We start from the raw sequence: 16,651 nt of genomic DNA on the forward strand, positions 1-16,651 counted from the left end.
TCTTTTTTCTTTTTTGAGACAGAGTTCTGTATGGTGATGGCTGGCCTCAAAGTTAAGATCCTCCAGGTGCAACCTCTCCAGTGCATGTTCCCCTCCAGTTGTCCATTGCTAGTTATTTTTGTTTGGCTTGGTTTTTTTTTTTTCCTTCTAATTTTGCTGCTGCCCTGCAACTCTATGGCCCCTCCAAGCTGTAAGACTTATGGTCACTTTTGCATCTCCCTCTTCCTCCCACCACTCTTTTAAATATCTCTTGAAATTCACTTCTTTCCTTTTTTTGTTTTTGTTTTTGTTTGTTTTTTTGTTTTTTTTTTTTTTTTTTTTTGTTTTTCGAGACAGGGTTTCTCTGTGTAGCTTTGCGCCTTTTCCTGGAACTCACTCTGTAGCCCAGGCTGGCCTCGAACTCACAGAGATCCGCCTGGCTCTGCCTCCCCAGTGCTGGGATTAAAGGCGTGCGCCACCACCACCCGGCCTTTCCTTTTTTTTTTTTTTTTTTTAAGATTTATTTATTTATTATATCCAGTGTTCTGCCTGCATGCCAAAAGAGGACACCAGATCTCATTACAGATGGTTGTGAGCTACCATCTGGTTGCTGGGAATTGAACTCCAGACCTCTGGAAGAGCAGCCAGTGCTCTTAACCTCTGAGCCATCTCTCCAGACCGAATTTCACTTTTTTCTTGTCCAGGATACTCCTTGGGCTTCAGTGGCTAAAGCCTCCTTGCACTTCCTGACATAATCAACTATTGAGGCAGTCTTTCTGCCCTAAAAGTCCTTTGCCACTGTCCTCCGGCCCCACCCTTCTCTGGGGCCTCCCTGCTTCCCAGACAAGCCCTCCATAGTGAGGATGCTATTTCCCCATTCAGCAAGGCTGGTGGATTGTTAGCCCCTTTTGCTGTAAATTGTTCTAGGTTACCCCCTTTCTCTGGAGACTCCTCCTTACCTGCAGGCTGTTTCTTGAACTCTCAAGCAAACTGTATACTGTCTTTGAAACCTTCAACAGACACCTCTCTTCCTGACAACTGTTCGCTCTGTCAATCATTTGGTGCTTAATTATATGTACAGTTTATTGAACATGCTTCATGTTAGAGTCACCTCAAGTGATTTTAAAATTCATTCTAGTTTTGAGTGGTAGTACGTGCCTATAATGACAGCACTTGGGAGGCTGAGGCAAGAGGATCAACGAGTTTGAGGTCAGCTTGGGTTATATCGTGAGACACCATGTCTGTGTTAGAGCTTTCTATCTAGCTACCTATCTGTCTGTCTGTCCATCCGTCCATCTGTCCGTCTATCCATCCATCCATCTATCTATCTGGCTTGGAACAGAGATGTCCCTGCTTGCCCTGAGGTTCAGTCAGCTTGTTGGCTACCCAACTCTTGCTGACATGGCCTCAACAGTCAATATTTGAGGTTTCTCTGGGGAAAGTGCCTCAGCTGTGAGGACCCCTCAGAGGGTCTTTCCCAGGCTCCTGCCTCCCACAGTTCCCAGCAACACCATTGTCTACAGACACTTTTTTGGGAGTGAGGGTTCCATTTCTTGACCCCTAACACAGGAAGTGCTAAGCTCTTGCTCCACAGCTGCCTGGGCCATGGAGATCCTAGACAGGATAGAGCAGTTCTGTTCTCTTCCCAGTGTACTACACAATGGACAGCTGACTGACATTCAGCCTTCAGAGGTCTCTAGACCAGAAATGGGCACCAGTCTGTTTACCATACCCATTAATGCGGGAGCCTGTGCCTTTGGCTGGGTGCAGGGGCCTGGAGGGACTCTCCTGCAGCCCACTCCTACTAGAAGCTTCTCTCTAGCAACCTTGGAGTCCTCCAACCCCCTCCACAAAGGGCTCGGCATAGCCGCACACGCCTCTAATCCCGGCACTCGGGAGCCAGAGGTAGGCAGATTTGAGTCTGAGGGTAGCCTGGTCTACACGCAAGTTCCAGGACAGTCAGGGCTACATAGAGAGACTTTGTCTCAAACAAACAGATACAAACACATCTTCATAGCGCAAACAAAAATCAGTTTCTTCTAAATGAACTCTTGAAGTGAACAGAAGTATGGAGGCATTTGCAGGAGACTTAGAAGATGTTTTGCATTTTTGGGAGGAGTGCTGAACCAACCTTCCCCCAAATCACAATCTAATGACCACAAAGGAAAGATGGATAAATCTTATCCAGGTAAAATGTGTTCCTAAACCAACAGGGTGGATCACACCTGCAGTCTCAGCACTTGGGAGGTAGAGGCAGGAGGATGGGAAGTTCAAAGTCATCCCCAGCTACATAACCTGCAGGCATCAAACTCAGGTTACAGGATGGAAATGCCTGGGTTTGAGCCAGCTCTGTGACAGGCAGAGCAGTGTAATGCTGACTCACCTTAGCTGTCTGTCTTCCTCACAATGAGGAGTGAGAAACTGGAAACGTTTAGAGGAGGGCCTGGCGCAGATCTACACTGCAGAAGGGTCAGCTCCGATAATGTGAGCACTGGGCACACACCCGAGTACTAGGGAGTAACAGAGTCGGGGAGACCCTCACTTCCTGATTCATTTCTCTGTATTTAAAAACAGAAACAAAAACAAAACAAAAAACTGGGTCTGCTGTAGCTCAGGCTGGACCACTAACTTTCTATGTAGCTGAACTTGAACTTCTGATCCTCCAGCCTCTGCCTCCCCAGTGCTAGGTTTTGCCATCATCCTAGTTTGATCCAGGGAATCAGCCTGGGGCTTTGCTCATGCTGGGCAAGCAATCCACCAGCAAAGCCACATACTGAGCTTCTGGGTACCTTTTCCCCTGTCTCTGTGAGAGAATGAATGTATTGTTTTCAAATGTTGAGCTGTAAACACCAAAAAGCTTTTCCGTTGAATCTGGAAAGAGGGTCTCACTGTGGAAGTCTTGCTAAATGTTCTAGAAGTTCCTGTGGAGGATTCATTTGGGGCGCAGATTTGACGTTCATTCCCACCCCCACCAATGGGAGGTCTTAAATTCTACTGACTCACTCTTCAGGGTGAGACTGTCTCTGAGACACAGGAAATACACAGGCTAAGTCTTTGCTTCAGGTCAAGGAGAGTGGCATGTAAGAGCAAGCCCTTCTTCAGCTGCCCTATTACTCACTAGCCCTTGGGGGCAACTTGCCTTGTGTCGTGTCTGCCCTCTGGAGACTCAGTCCATGAGTCCCCAACTCCTGCACAAGCCTCCTGGGATTCCAGGCACCCGGGTCACCACCACCTCCATCTGCATCTCTTCTGAATTCTGATACCGGCCTTCCTTCCAGGGGTACTGGATCGGACTCCTGACCTTAACACCCCATGTGGACCCCAGGTAGCTCAGAGTTCCCCAGGCCTCCCCACTGGGTAGTCTTTCTGGAATCACAGGATTGGCTCCTTCTTACCTGGAAGGCTTTGTGCTAGGCTCCTTCATGAAGGAGGGCAGGATGAAGAGCAGAGCCAACATAGTCAAAAGCAGGACACCTTGAGTCCAACGCTTTCTCCTAGGACAGATCTTCATGGTGGTTGGCTGGTTCCTAGAAACATATCCTGGGGCTTGATATAGAAGTCAAACAACCTCTTCACTGAGATAAACTTGCTAGGAATACTGTACTTTAGCCTTATATTGAGTTGCTCTAGAGAGCAGAAGAGATAAAGGAAGGGTGGAGCAAACTGTCATGGATTGAAGGAAGAGAAACTCCTTCTGTTCAAAGGACTGTTTTTGTTTTGTTTTTCTTTTAGTCTCTGAAGCCAAATTCTACAGACTTATATGAGACCACATATCTATCATAAACAGCCTCACTTTGATCTGGTCACATCCTCTGCCAGCCTCATCCATAAATGAGAGAAGCAGCGGTCTCCACCACACTCAGGTGCTCATCCACACTCGGGTGCTCACGGCAGGGACCCCACACACAGTCACCATTGCGGGCCAACTTTCTGAGCTCCTCTGACATTGTGAGTGGAGATGCGGGAGCAAGTAGCACGTCTGAGACTCGTATCCAGGGACCACAGAAGGCCTCACAGAAAAGGTGCAGAGAGGCTGGGGAGAAGGCTTGATGGTTCACAGCATAGGCTGCTTTTACAGAAGATCTAGGTTCAGTTTCAGTACCTGAAGGGAGAATTCCCACAAAGCTATAGCCAGTTCAACATTGGAGTGTTAGCACCTGGCTTGGATCTACAGTTTGTGATTTTTTTCCTCTGTCTCTGTACCTTTTGTTTGAAGTCTTATCTGAGCGTTTTCCTGGGGAACAAAGCCTATGCAAACTTAGTAAGAACAACTCAAAACACTGTCATACTCTTACTGAGAATTTGCATTTGGTATTGTCCCTCTGCAGAGCTTAGATCAAAGACTTTGGTATAAACTTGCTAAAGGTGTGAATTGTATAACAATAAAAGGACCCTTTGCTCAGCCTGAGTGGTTTGGTCTGTAGAGGAAATCCACCCTACAATTCATCCTTGAGGTGCCTCTGTACTTCTTTCTACAGATCTGTGTGAACCTACATCCACACCCAGAATACAACAGACTGGCACCCAATGTGGGGCTTAAAGAAGGACAGAGGTTTCCAGACATCTCCAAGGACTGGAGGAAATCGCCCTCAGGGTAAGAGTACTCCAGGATTGGCAGGTGATGGGTTCACAACACACCCCCACGGTTGGGCATGTTTGCACATGCCCAGTGGACCCGGACACTTCTGCCTAGCCAGTTCCAGGTCAAAATAGCCATTTCCGGGTCAAGGTGTCTCACATGACCAGGATCCCATGATTTTGCATGGTTGCATAAGAGCACACAATGCAGCCATGTGATCTGCGCATGCGTGGAGTAGTTATGTCGACCTGTGTACGCGCATGCTCCGCCCAGCCTTTATAAACTGATGCCATATTCCTGGCTTTCTCTTCTATTCTCTTCTTCTTTTCCTCCTCCTCCTCTTCCTCCTCCTCCTCCTCCACACACGTGTCTCTCCCACAGGCCTGAGCACTCGTCTGTCCCTTTTACCTTTTTTTTTTTTTAAAGATTTATTTATTAGATATACAATGTTCTGTCTGCATGTATGCCTGCAGGCCAGAAGAGGGCACCAGATCTCATTGCAGATGGTTATGAACCACCATGTGGTTGCTGGGAATTTAACTCAGGACCTCTGGAAGAACAGTCAGTGCTCTTAACCTCTGAGCCATCTCTCCAGCCCCCCTTTTATCTTAATAAAACTCTTGTTAGCAGATTTTGTCATGTTTCGTGACATTTCCTCGCAGGGTAAGAGCGTCGCTAAATAACTAACAGCAGGGTCAGGGGAAATTTCTATCTCAGGAGCAACGGTATGTGCAGTTATTAAAATGCCTATTAAAAGGAAATGGAGTGAAAGTGGAAAAAAAAACAGCTTACAGAGCTTGTGTTAATTAAATGGCATTGCCATTGGTTTCAGGCAACTCCTCAGGTTCAATTTAAACTGAGAGTATGGAAGTAAGTTATGAGAGCTTTGAGGAGATCCCATACCATTAAAAATTCAGTCTTGCCGTGCGGCGGCGGCGGCGGCGGCGGCGGCGGCGGCGGCGGCGCACGCCTTTAATCCCAGCACTCGGGAGGCAGAGCCAGGTGGATCTCTGTGAGTTCGAGGCCAGCCAGGGCTACCAAGTGAGCTCCAGGAAAGGCGCAAAGCTACACAGAGAAACCCTGTCTCGAAAAACAAAAACAAAAACAAAACAAAAAAAATTCGGTCTTTATGTAATTTAATATCAAATGCTCTGAAGCTGTTGCAGAATGAGGAGTCACTTAAAGCTGTATGTGAAGTAGAACAGGAAAATAAAGGAAAGACACTCAGGCTAGAAATTGTCAGTCAGCAGAGGAGAATGTTCCTTTGCAGATCAATAGGAATACTGTTTCAGAGGACAGTAAAAGTAAGGAAAGCCAAGACACTGGAGATGACTCTACTTCTCTATCAGATGAAACATTTAGAAACAAGAAAGGCTAAAAGGTTAACTTCACATTTAAAAATAGAAGAGCTCCAGAAACAAAGAACAAAAAAAGGAAAAAGAAAACTTTTCAGTAGAGAAAAGGGAAAGAAAGGAGGGAAAAAAGAAAATCTTCCCTGTAGTAAGAAGGGAAGAAGAAAGAATTAAAAGGAAAATTTTCTCTATAGAAAATGGGGAAAGAAATAAATTGTCTCCATAGAGAAAAAGGATATTTAGTAATGGACCTATAGTACGAACTTATGATGGAGTTGAGGATGGTTGCCTAAGGGTATAAGAACACCCCACAGGGCTGGAGAGATGGCTCAGTGGTTAAGAGCATTGGCTGCTCTTCCAGAGGACCCAGGTTCAATTCCCAGCACCTACATGGCAGCTCACAACTGTCTGTAACTTCAGTTCCAGAGATTCTGACACCCTCATACAGACACCAATGCACATAAAAATAAATGATTAATAAATGAATTAATGTACTTTAAAAAAAACCCACAGGTGTTCCCAGTTACTATGCAGCAAATGCCTGCAAATAATCAATATCCTCAAGGTTATGTTTAGATTAATTGGAGATCTACAGACATGACAGATCTGAAAAGATTAAAATAAAAAGTGGTGTCATATGGGATACATTTGTCCTATGCAAGACAGGTTTTAAATAATTAGGTTACTCAGAACAGAATTATTCCACAAGACTGGAAGGACCTCATGGCAGCCATTCTAGAAGCTAGTCCTCAATTACAATGCCTCACTGGTGGAGAGAGGAAGCAGCAGCCATGGAACAGTGTAATCGGACTAGAGGAGCAGATATAATAAGGTACCAATTGTTAGGAGAGTGTCAATATGCTAATTTACAAAGATAAATACAATTTGATTAAGTTACTATAGCATAATGTGACCTAATGGCTTTAAGGGCCTGAGATAAGGTCGAGGAGCCAGGGGAAAGATCTATCTCATTTACAAAAATCACATAAAGTGCAGAAGTCTACACTGATTCTTTTGCAAAGATTAACTTCAGCAGTACATAAAGCAATAGCTGATCCAGATGTTAGAAAAGTTTTAGTTGCCGGGCAGTGGTGGCACACGCCTTTAGTCCCAGCACTCGGGAGGCAGAGGCAGGTGGATCTCTGTGAGTTCGAGGCCAGCCTGGTCTACGAGTTCCAGGAAAGGTGCAAAGCTACACAGAGAAACCCTGTCTCGAAACCCCCCCCCCAAAAAAAAAAAAAAAAAAAGAAAAGTTTTAATTGAGTAATTGGCCTTTGAGAATGCTGATACTAAATGTCAAAAGACCATAGGCCCTTGAAGGCTCAGGGAGCACCTTTAGAGTAATCGATTAAAGCTACTCTGATGTTGGATCCACGGAATATAATGCTAATATAGTTGAATAAGCTATAGCTAAAGGCCTTAAAACCTCAGAGTACAAGATGCTTTAATTGTGGGAAATTGGCACATTTAAGGATAGATTGTTATCCTTCTGTTACTAAAAAGGATACCTCATTGGAGGATAAACACACTAGAAAGCCTCAACCCCCAGGAATTTTTAGGAGATATGGGGAAGGTAAACATTGGACTAGTGGATATAGATAAAAGAAATATAGGTAATTGGGAAACTGGATGAGGGGCCTAGCTTGGGGGCTCAAGAACAAACAACACGAGTTATAACAACAGCAGTGAAATGGCTCATTTACAGAGCCATCAGGGAAACATAGGCTCAGCATTGGAGATTTAATGCATACTACTTCAGGGAGAGCTGTTTTAGAATTGGCAGTAGGCAAAAAAAAAATCTTATGTTATCTCCACAAATTCCTTGTTATAAGACAGCCACTAGAGTGTATGGTCCTCTTCCCCCAGGGATGGTAGGAATAATTTTGGGAAGGAGTAGTTTAATATCTCAAGGTTTATTGTACACCCAGGAATTATAGATGGAGATTAGCAGTGAGAAATTAAAATTATGACATATGTGAAAAAGACTATGCAAATAGAAGCTGGTGATAGAATTGCTCAATTACTATTGCTTCTATATCCTAAAAACAAAGCAGCTCCAATGTGTAGGACAGAAGAATTTGGAAACACTGGAAAAAAGGTGTTTTGGCAAACAGTTATCAATGATGAATGGCCTTAATTACAAGTAAAACTAAATGGAATTGAGATTGAAGGATTATTGGATTCTGGTGCTGATGTATCTATAATTTCACAAGAATTCTGCTATCACAACTAGCCTTTACAAGAAGGCTCCACTCAATAATCTAACCTTATCTCAAGTAAAAAAGAGTGTAGAGTGGATTAAATGTATAGGGCCTGAAGGATAGGTAGGAATATTAAAGCCTTATGTGGCTGATATAGCCATAAATTTATTGGAGAGAGATTTGTTACAACTATGGGGAGCTCAAATCAATATTCCTACAATTTCAGAAACAGCTCATAAATTGATGTTAAAATGGGATATATTCCTGGAAAGAGCTTCAGGAAGGATTTTAAAGGAAGGTCACAGGCCATGCAGGTTGTACAAAAGCAAGATAGGTCAGGAATTGGCTATCCAAATTTGGAATAGGGGCCACTGCCCGTAGGCCAGCTGCTCTGTCTTTAAAATGGCTAACTAAAAAGCCTGTATGGGTAGAGCAATGGCCCTTACCTAAAGAAAAATTACAGGTGCTTAAACAGAAAATCTTACCCTGTTGGGGATTACAATTTTTCTTTAAAAATACAAAGAGGAGATTCTCTTAGTTATTTAGGTTATAAATTCAGTAAACAGATAATTCAGCCACAAAAGGTACAGATTAGGAGAGATCAGTTGCACACACTTAAAGATTTTTAAAAAAATTATTGGATATAAGTTCACTGCATCGTATCATTGGGTTGTTGTGGTGATATATTGTGTACCCTAATAAAATTTACCTGAAGATCAGAGAACAAAACAAGCCACTAGATTAAACATAGAGGTCAGGCAGTGGTGGCACATACCTTTAATCCTATCACTCAGGAGGCAGAGATCTATCTGGGTCTCTGTGAGTTCAAAGCTACCCTGGAATACATGAGATTGACTCAGTCTAGGAGAGAAACAGAGCCAGACACTGGTGGCACACACCTTTAATCCCAGTATTTGGGAAGCACTCACGCCTTTGATGGCTGAGTGGAGAAAGGTATGTAAGGTGTGAGGAGATAAGAACTAAACTTTTTCGGCTAAGGAAGCTCATTTGTGTGGTGGTATTCTAATTGTACTGAAATGTGATTTTGAATGTATGTTAATAAATAAAGTTGCCCGGGGGTCAGAGCTATTAGAGCCATAGACAGAGTGTGGCGGTGGTGGCACACGCCTTTCATCCCATAGATCTCTGTGTGTTCAGGAATACAGCCAGCATTGGAGACATATGCCTTTAAGACCTAGGGGGCTGTACATTCAGACAGTGATGAGGCAGTCACGTGTTTGGGTTTACAACCAATGAGAAGGCAGAATGACTAGAAAAACGACTTACACACAGGAAATAGCTCTCTTTTGAGAAGCTGGGACACAGCAGGAGGAAGGGTGAGATTTTAGCTCTGAGCTCTGACCTCTCGGCTTTCACTTTTACATTGTTTCTGTGTTTCTTATTTAATAAGATGGTTGGATACATCAACATCTGGCGCCCAACGTGACAGGTCCGCTTTCCCGCAAGGGCGGCAGGCGGTAGCAGGCGGGCGGTCGGCTTCCTAGTCCGAGCGGTGGCTTCCTCCTAGCCCGGGGCTAGGTCTGCTTGACCTCAGACTGGACTAACTGTGAGCTGCTTGCTTAAAGCCGGTGTTATGGGTGTTACAAACACCTCAGACCTGCCCTGCCGAACAGGGCCCTGCCTGTAAAGCCAACGCACGTGGTCGGAGCTTAAGGAAGCCAGACCAAGACTTGACTTGGCACAAGAGGGAACACGTGGCTAGATTTAAGCTTTAGCCGGCTACGCTTTCTTGTGCGTTCTCTCTCTCTCTCTTTCCTCCCTCTCTCTCTCTCTCTCTCTGGATTTACACCTCGGATACTAAGTGGCTGTTTTGAAAATCCCCTCGGATTTCTACTGTTCTATGCAGATTTGGTAAGTCATAACATATCAGATATTTTAAAGGAAACTATCTAAAAGAGAATTTTTTTCCACATTAAAAAAAATGGGTTTTATGTGTACATTAGAAGAAAATTGGTTTTTGTTAGAAATTTTAGGCAGTCTGACAATGGAACAACTATATGAGAAGATTAGTATTGGTGGAATTATGCAGTTCTTCACTATGCTAATCCTCATTTTAATATTTAAAAAGATAGTCAATTTAAGTGCCAGAATAACAGCTTTAGAAAACCTTGTTAAACCTGTAAAAATTCAGACAGAAAAATTAACAATGAAGTTGTTTCAAGTTTGGATCATAAGGTTATAGAAAGAAAGCCTGTTTTCACACAGTCACCCTTAATTTATCCTGTAACCGTACAGCAGATGCCTGATCAAATGGCTACACAAAATATTTGGGCTCCAATTGAAATGTTGGATTTAAAAAGGTTTAAGGAGGCAATAGTATCTTATGGCATGCATTCCCCATATGTAAAGCAAATGTTAAACTCTTGGTCAACATATAATAGGATTGTACCACAGGACTGGCGGGACCTTGCACAAGGTGTTCTGGAACCCAGCCAGAGACTTCAATTTCTGACCTGGTTTAAGGAGGAGGCTAGAAACATAGAAAAACAATGGAGGGATAAAGGAATACAAGTTTGCCAGGATCAGCTTATTGGAGAAGGCCAATATGCTTCAGTACAAACACAATGTTTATATGATGTCCAAACCCTAATTTTATGTCAAACGGCAGCCTTGAATGCATGGGACAGAATTGAGGAGCCAGGAAAAAAATCTGAGTCATTTACAAAGGTGATGCAAGGTCCAAAAGAGTCTTTTACAGATTTTTTACAAAGACTGGCTTCAGCAGTAAAGAGAATGGTCTCGGATTCAGAAGCTGGCAAGGCAATAATTGAATCTTTGGCCTTTGAGAATTTGAATGCAGCATGCAAAAGAATAATCAGGCCATTAAGGGCAAGATCTGCACCTATGAAGATTGGATTAGAGAAACAATTAATGTTGAGGTTGATGAGCATGATGATACGTGGGTAGGAGAAGTAATTTCAAAAGGTTTGAGGAGTGTTAGATGTTTTGGATGTGGAAAGCAAGGACATTTGAAAAGGGACTGTAGACAGGTCATTCCGAGAAACAATGTTTCTTCAAGGAACAATGGCAACAGAATGCCCCTTCCTTCTGGAGTATGCAGAAGGTGTGGTAAGGGAAAACACTGGACCAACGAATGTAGATCAACAAAGGACAGACAGGGTAATCCTTTGCCTCAGTCTTCGGGAAACTCCCAGAGGGGCCTCGTGCAGGCCCCCATTGCAAATCCAGTTCAAACCTTTCCTGCAGCCATAGAGGAAATCCCTGCTCAGAGCGATTAAATAACCAAATGCCTATTGGAATAAATCATGCTGGTCAGGATGATGAAACAGAGAGAATAGAAAATTCAGGAGAAAAACATAAAGAAAATTTTTTGGCAAACTTCTATTAATGAACAAAGACCAAAATTAACAATAAAAATAAATGGTGTTTTGTTGTCTGGTCTGGTAGACACAGGTGCAGACGTTACCATAATTGCACCAGAATTTTGGCATCCAACTTGGCCTCTTCAGGAGGTAAATGTTCAACTGTTAGGAATTGGGACATTATCTCAGGTGAAACAGAGTGCAAGATGGCTCGAATGTATAGGTCCAGAAGGACAGAGAGGAAAATTAAAACCATATGTGGCTAACATAACTATGAACCTGTGGGGTCGAGACTTGTTGCAACAATGGAATACTCAGATTAACATCCCTCCAATCTCAGAAACAAATCATAAACTAACACATGTTACTGAGAGAAATATTAGAAGATATTGTTCTAATGAGTGGTCACCAGCCATCCATATCATACAAGAACAGGGCACAATAACTGATGATCTTCCAAAGACACCAACAGCTCTACCTTTAAAATGGTTAATAGACAAGCCTGTATGGGTCCAACAATGGCCTTTAACAACAGAGAAACTCCAGGCTTTAGAAGAGCTGGTAGAAGAACAGTTAAATGCTCAGCATATTGAAGAATCAACCAGCCCTTGGAATTCTCCTGTATTTGTTATTAAAAAGAAATCTGGTAAATGGAGAATGGTAACAGACCTTAGAGCAATTAACAAAGTAATTCAGCCAATGGGCTCTCTACAATCTGGGATGCCTTTGCCTACTCTGTTACCAAAAGGATGGCCTCTCATAGTTATTGATTTAAAAGACTGTTTCTTTTCAATACCCTTACAAGAAAAAGACAGAGAAAGATTTGCTTTTACAGTGCCTACTTATAATAATTCTCAACCGGTTAAAAGATTTCAATGGAGGGTCCTCCCACAGGGAATGTTGAATAGCCCAACTCTGTGCCAATACTTTGTACAACAGCCATTGGAAGTGATACGTAAAAAATTTCCTAAATCTGCCTTTAATCCCAGCACTCGGGAGGCAGAGGCAGGCGGATCTCTGTGAGTTCGAGGCCAGCCTGGGCTACCAAGTGAGCTCCAGGAAAGGCGCAAAGCTACACAGAGAAACCCTGTCTCGAAAAAAACCAAAAAAAAAAAAAAAAAAATTTCCTAAATCTATAATTTATCATTATATGGATGATATTTTACTAGCTGACTCAAATGCAGATGCTTTAGAAAGAATGTTTGAAGAAATAAAGAAAATTTTGCCTTGTTGGGGATTACAAATTGCTCCTGAAAAAATACAAAGAGGAGATTCTATTCATTATTTAGGATATAAAATAGAGCTACAAAAAATTAGACCCCAAAAGGTGCAAATTCGGAGAGATAGACTACAGACTCTTAATGACTTTCAAAGATTATTTGGAGACATTTCTCATCTACGAACTATTGTTGGGGTAAAAAATGATGAACTGACTAATTTGTTCAAAACCTTAGAAGGTGACAAGGACTTAAATAGTCCAAGAGAATTATCACCTGAAGTTGAGAAAGAATTGGCCTTGGTAGAAAAGAAAGTGCTTGAAGGACACGTGGATCTTATAAAGAGAGCTGAATGGATCTTGCCTCAAATTGTATGGCAAAAACCCATATCTGGAGTTCGTACATTTTATACAGATGCCAACAAAGAAGGAAAGGCAGGTTACAAATCAGAAAATTTAAGTAAAGTGGTTCAAAGTCCATATAATTCAGTTCAAAAATTAGAATTGTATGCTATTCTGTTGGTATTAATGGATTTTTCAGAACCTCTCAACATAGTAACTGACTCTCAGTATGCTGAAAGAGTGGTGTTACATATTGAGACTGCAGAATTTATCCCTGATGCTTCAGAATTAACTTCACTATTTATTGAATTACAAGATACAATCAGGAAAAGGAATCATCCTTTATATATAACTCACATTCGATCCCATACTGGTCTGCCAGGCCCTCTAGCACAAGGCAATGATGAGATTGATAAATTATTGAAAGGAAATGTGCTGGAGGCCTCAGAATTTCATAAAAAACATCATGTCAATAGTAAAGGCTTAAAAAAGGATTTTTCCATAACCTGGCAACAAGTCAAAGAAATAGTAAAGAAATGTCCTACTTGTTCCTTCTACAATCAAACGCCATTACCAGCAGGATGTAACCCAAAGGGTACTCAGAGAAATGAAATCTGGCAGATGGACATGTTTCACTTTGCAGAATTTGGAAAATTGAAATATGCACACCACACCATCGATACTTATTCAGGATTTCAATGGGCAACTGCTTTGAGTTCTGAAAAAGCTGATTCTGTAATCACTCATTTGCTAGAAGTTATGGCCATCATGGGTATACCTGCACAAATCAAAACTGACAATGCTCCATCATATGTCTCTGTTAAATTGAAACAGTTTTTTGCTTATTACAATATAAAGCATATTACAGGCATACCACATAATCCTACAGGTCAAGCAGTTATAGAAAGATCAAACAGAACTCTAAAGGATATGCTAAATAAACAGAAATGGGTAACAAAAACCCACAGAAATAGACTGCATAATGCTCTTCTCACTTTGAATTTTCTGAATGCCAATGAGAAAGGAACAACAGCTGCAGAGAGACACTGGATAATAGAAAAAACTACAGAATTAAATCAGCCTATATACTTTAAGGATGTGCTGACCTCAGAATGGAAACCATGGTATGTATTACATTGGGGACGAGGTTTTGCTTTTGTTTCTACAGGAGAAGATAAGCTGTGGGTACCATCAAAATTGATAAAGGTTCGATTTGAACAAGAGAGACCTCTTAATTAGAGGAGGTGATAGTTCATCAACCAGCATGAACATCCAATTTAAACTAACTTGTATCAATAACACATGCCTTTTCATTTAATCAGATAATAACTTGCCAAAAGGAAACATCCCCAAAATTAGTCTTGGGGAAAGGTTTTTGTTTTTGTCTTTTAGGAGAATGAAGGTTAAGAAATCTGAAGAACACTGGAAAAATGAGACAACTGAAGAAAAGGGACAAATCATCTATCCCAAGAAACAGAGTGAAACGGTGTATGGGTATATATTATCTAAAAAATTTTATGTCTTCCTAAATGTTTGTTTCTGCTTTTCTCTTAAGATTTAACACTATTGGTCTTCTAATAGTCCCAGTTCAATTAAAATTTAAAGCTGACTTTGGAGTTGGAGAATGGCTCTCTCCTTCTTTAAACTCAAGCATGTTGTTAAAAGGAAAATGCAAACTCCCTGTATCATGCCAGAATAAAAAAGCCATCTTCTGCTATGGTACAGGACAAAAGCCAAATTAATTAAGGGACTATTCTATTACTAATCTCAACTCTTTGATTCTATTCTGATTCTTTAAACTTTTCTTAAAGTATAAATTTTATATCAAAATTTACAATATTAACATATATATATATATATATACATTTTAAACTTTGTTAAGATATGAATGGTCATATAGAGTACTAACTAATTCTAGAAAAAAGGCTAGCTGCATATATATGTTTTTGTGTTCGAGTCTCTTATCAGTTTTCTGCAGGAAATCACGGCCAGGCCTAACATCAACTGATGTCTCCAGGAAGAAGATGGGGCCCCACAACAACAACAATTCCACGTGGACAATAATAATATCATTAAGCTAACAAACATCATCCACAGATCAGCTTTGAACTACAAGGTGCTCAAAGCAATTTTGAGATGACTAGCTGAGATGATCCAATCTCAAAGACTACTTGAATAAGGACTTGAGATAAACCCTGAACTTTGGCATTATACACAGACTGGATAATGAAGGATATAGTTACCTTTCCTAGAATTTGACAATTAACCTAAAATTTTTCTTTCAGGTAAAGAAAACTTCGCCCATACCCAGCAGGAAGCAATTTTAAGAATACAACGCCCACATTCCCAAAGAGGTGGTGTGGGGCGGGTGGTTTTTTGGTCTTTTTAATGGGTTTTGGGTCTGGGATAATTTTCAGTATTTAGGGGGGTTGGTTACAAGCTGTTGTCAAGGGTTAGGAAAAAGGCTAAGCAAAGGAGATTAGATTTAAGGTTCTTGTTTTAAAAAAAAGGAAGGAAAAGAAAGAAAGAAAAGAAAAAGACAATTACTAGTTTTAAATACTTTACATTGGATTGGATTATTTTATATTGTATACAAATTTGAAACTGATATTGTTAGAAAATGCTATATGTATATTTCTAATTGTATTCATACCATTCATTTAACAATATAATGCAAATTTCTGATCCTTGAATGTTATTATTACCAACTATTAGGATATAAAGAAATGAAAGTTAGTAGTCAGACATTACAATAGAACTTGTAGTCATATTAGATATGTTTTAAAAATTGAGCAGAGATGTTTTAGACAGGTCATCTTCAAACCCTTCAGAGATCCACAGAATATGGCATTTAAAATGTTTTAATAACTTAGAAAATTTTTCTTTTTTGAGACATGTCGGCTCCAATCTACTTTAGAGAAAATATGGGCATTGAAGAAACTGTATACGGAGTCAACTTTCATTGTGGCAAAAGTTAGCCACTGGACAACAAAGTATCCTCGAATCAACAGGACAAAATGGACAGACAGAACATGAAATAAGGGACTACTGATTCTTGCCTAAACAAGTGTGGTTATGGCTTTATCAAAAGGCATCTTCTGAGGCCAGGACAATATGGCCCCATCCCTGAAGTGGCTTTCGCAATCCGGAAAAGGTACAGTGCCCTTTTCTTTGAAGGCAGCTTAACAGGCAGAGGGCCGATGGCTTCTGTTGTGCAATGGAACAGCAGCTGAAAGCTCACACCTCTCGATAGTAGACTGGCATTTAATAGAGGGATGTGGAGAAGAAGGGGATGCTGAGATGAAGCCATATATACACAGCCAAGAAGAATGAACAGCTGAATTAAAAAACTGTCAACAATTTCCAGAATTTAAAATCCTGAATCATGACAGGACACTAGTAGAATTCAGGTGTTTCTGGTACAGGAACTGCTCTCACCCAATGTGAGGTTGAACTGTTGACCTTGTGTACATCCTACTTCACAAATGAGTCTGTCAGATACACTAAACCTATAGGCTGAAGATGATGCCCCAACACTGTGGAGAAACCTCAGGTGACTGTCCAGGCAGCTGGCTGTTTCTGTCAACTCACAAATTTTTTGGAAGTTGCTTGCATGCACTTCCTGTTTTTATTTTTGT

Source organism: Peromyscus leucopus, chromosome 8b (genome assembly GCF_004664715.2).
Source record: "Peromyscus leucopus breed LL Stock chromosome 8b, UCI_PerLeu_2.1, whole genome shotgun sequence".
Classification (NCBI taxonomy): domain Eukaryota; kingdom Metazoa; phylum Chordata; class Mammalia; order Rodentia; family Cricetidae; genus Peromyscus; species Peromyscus leucopus.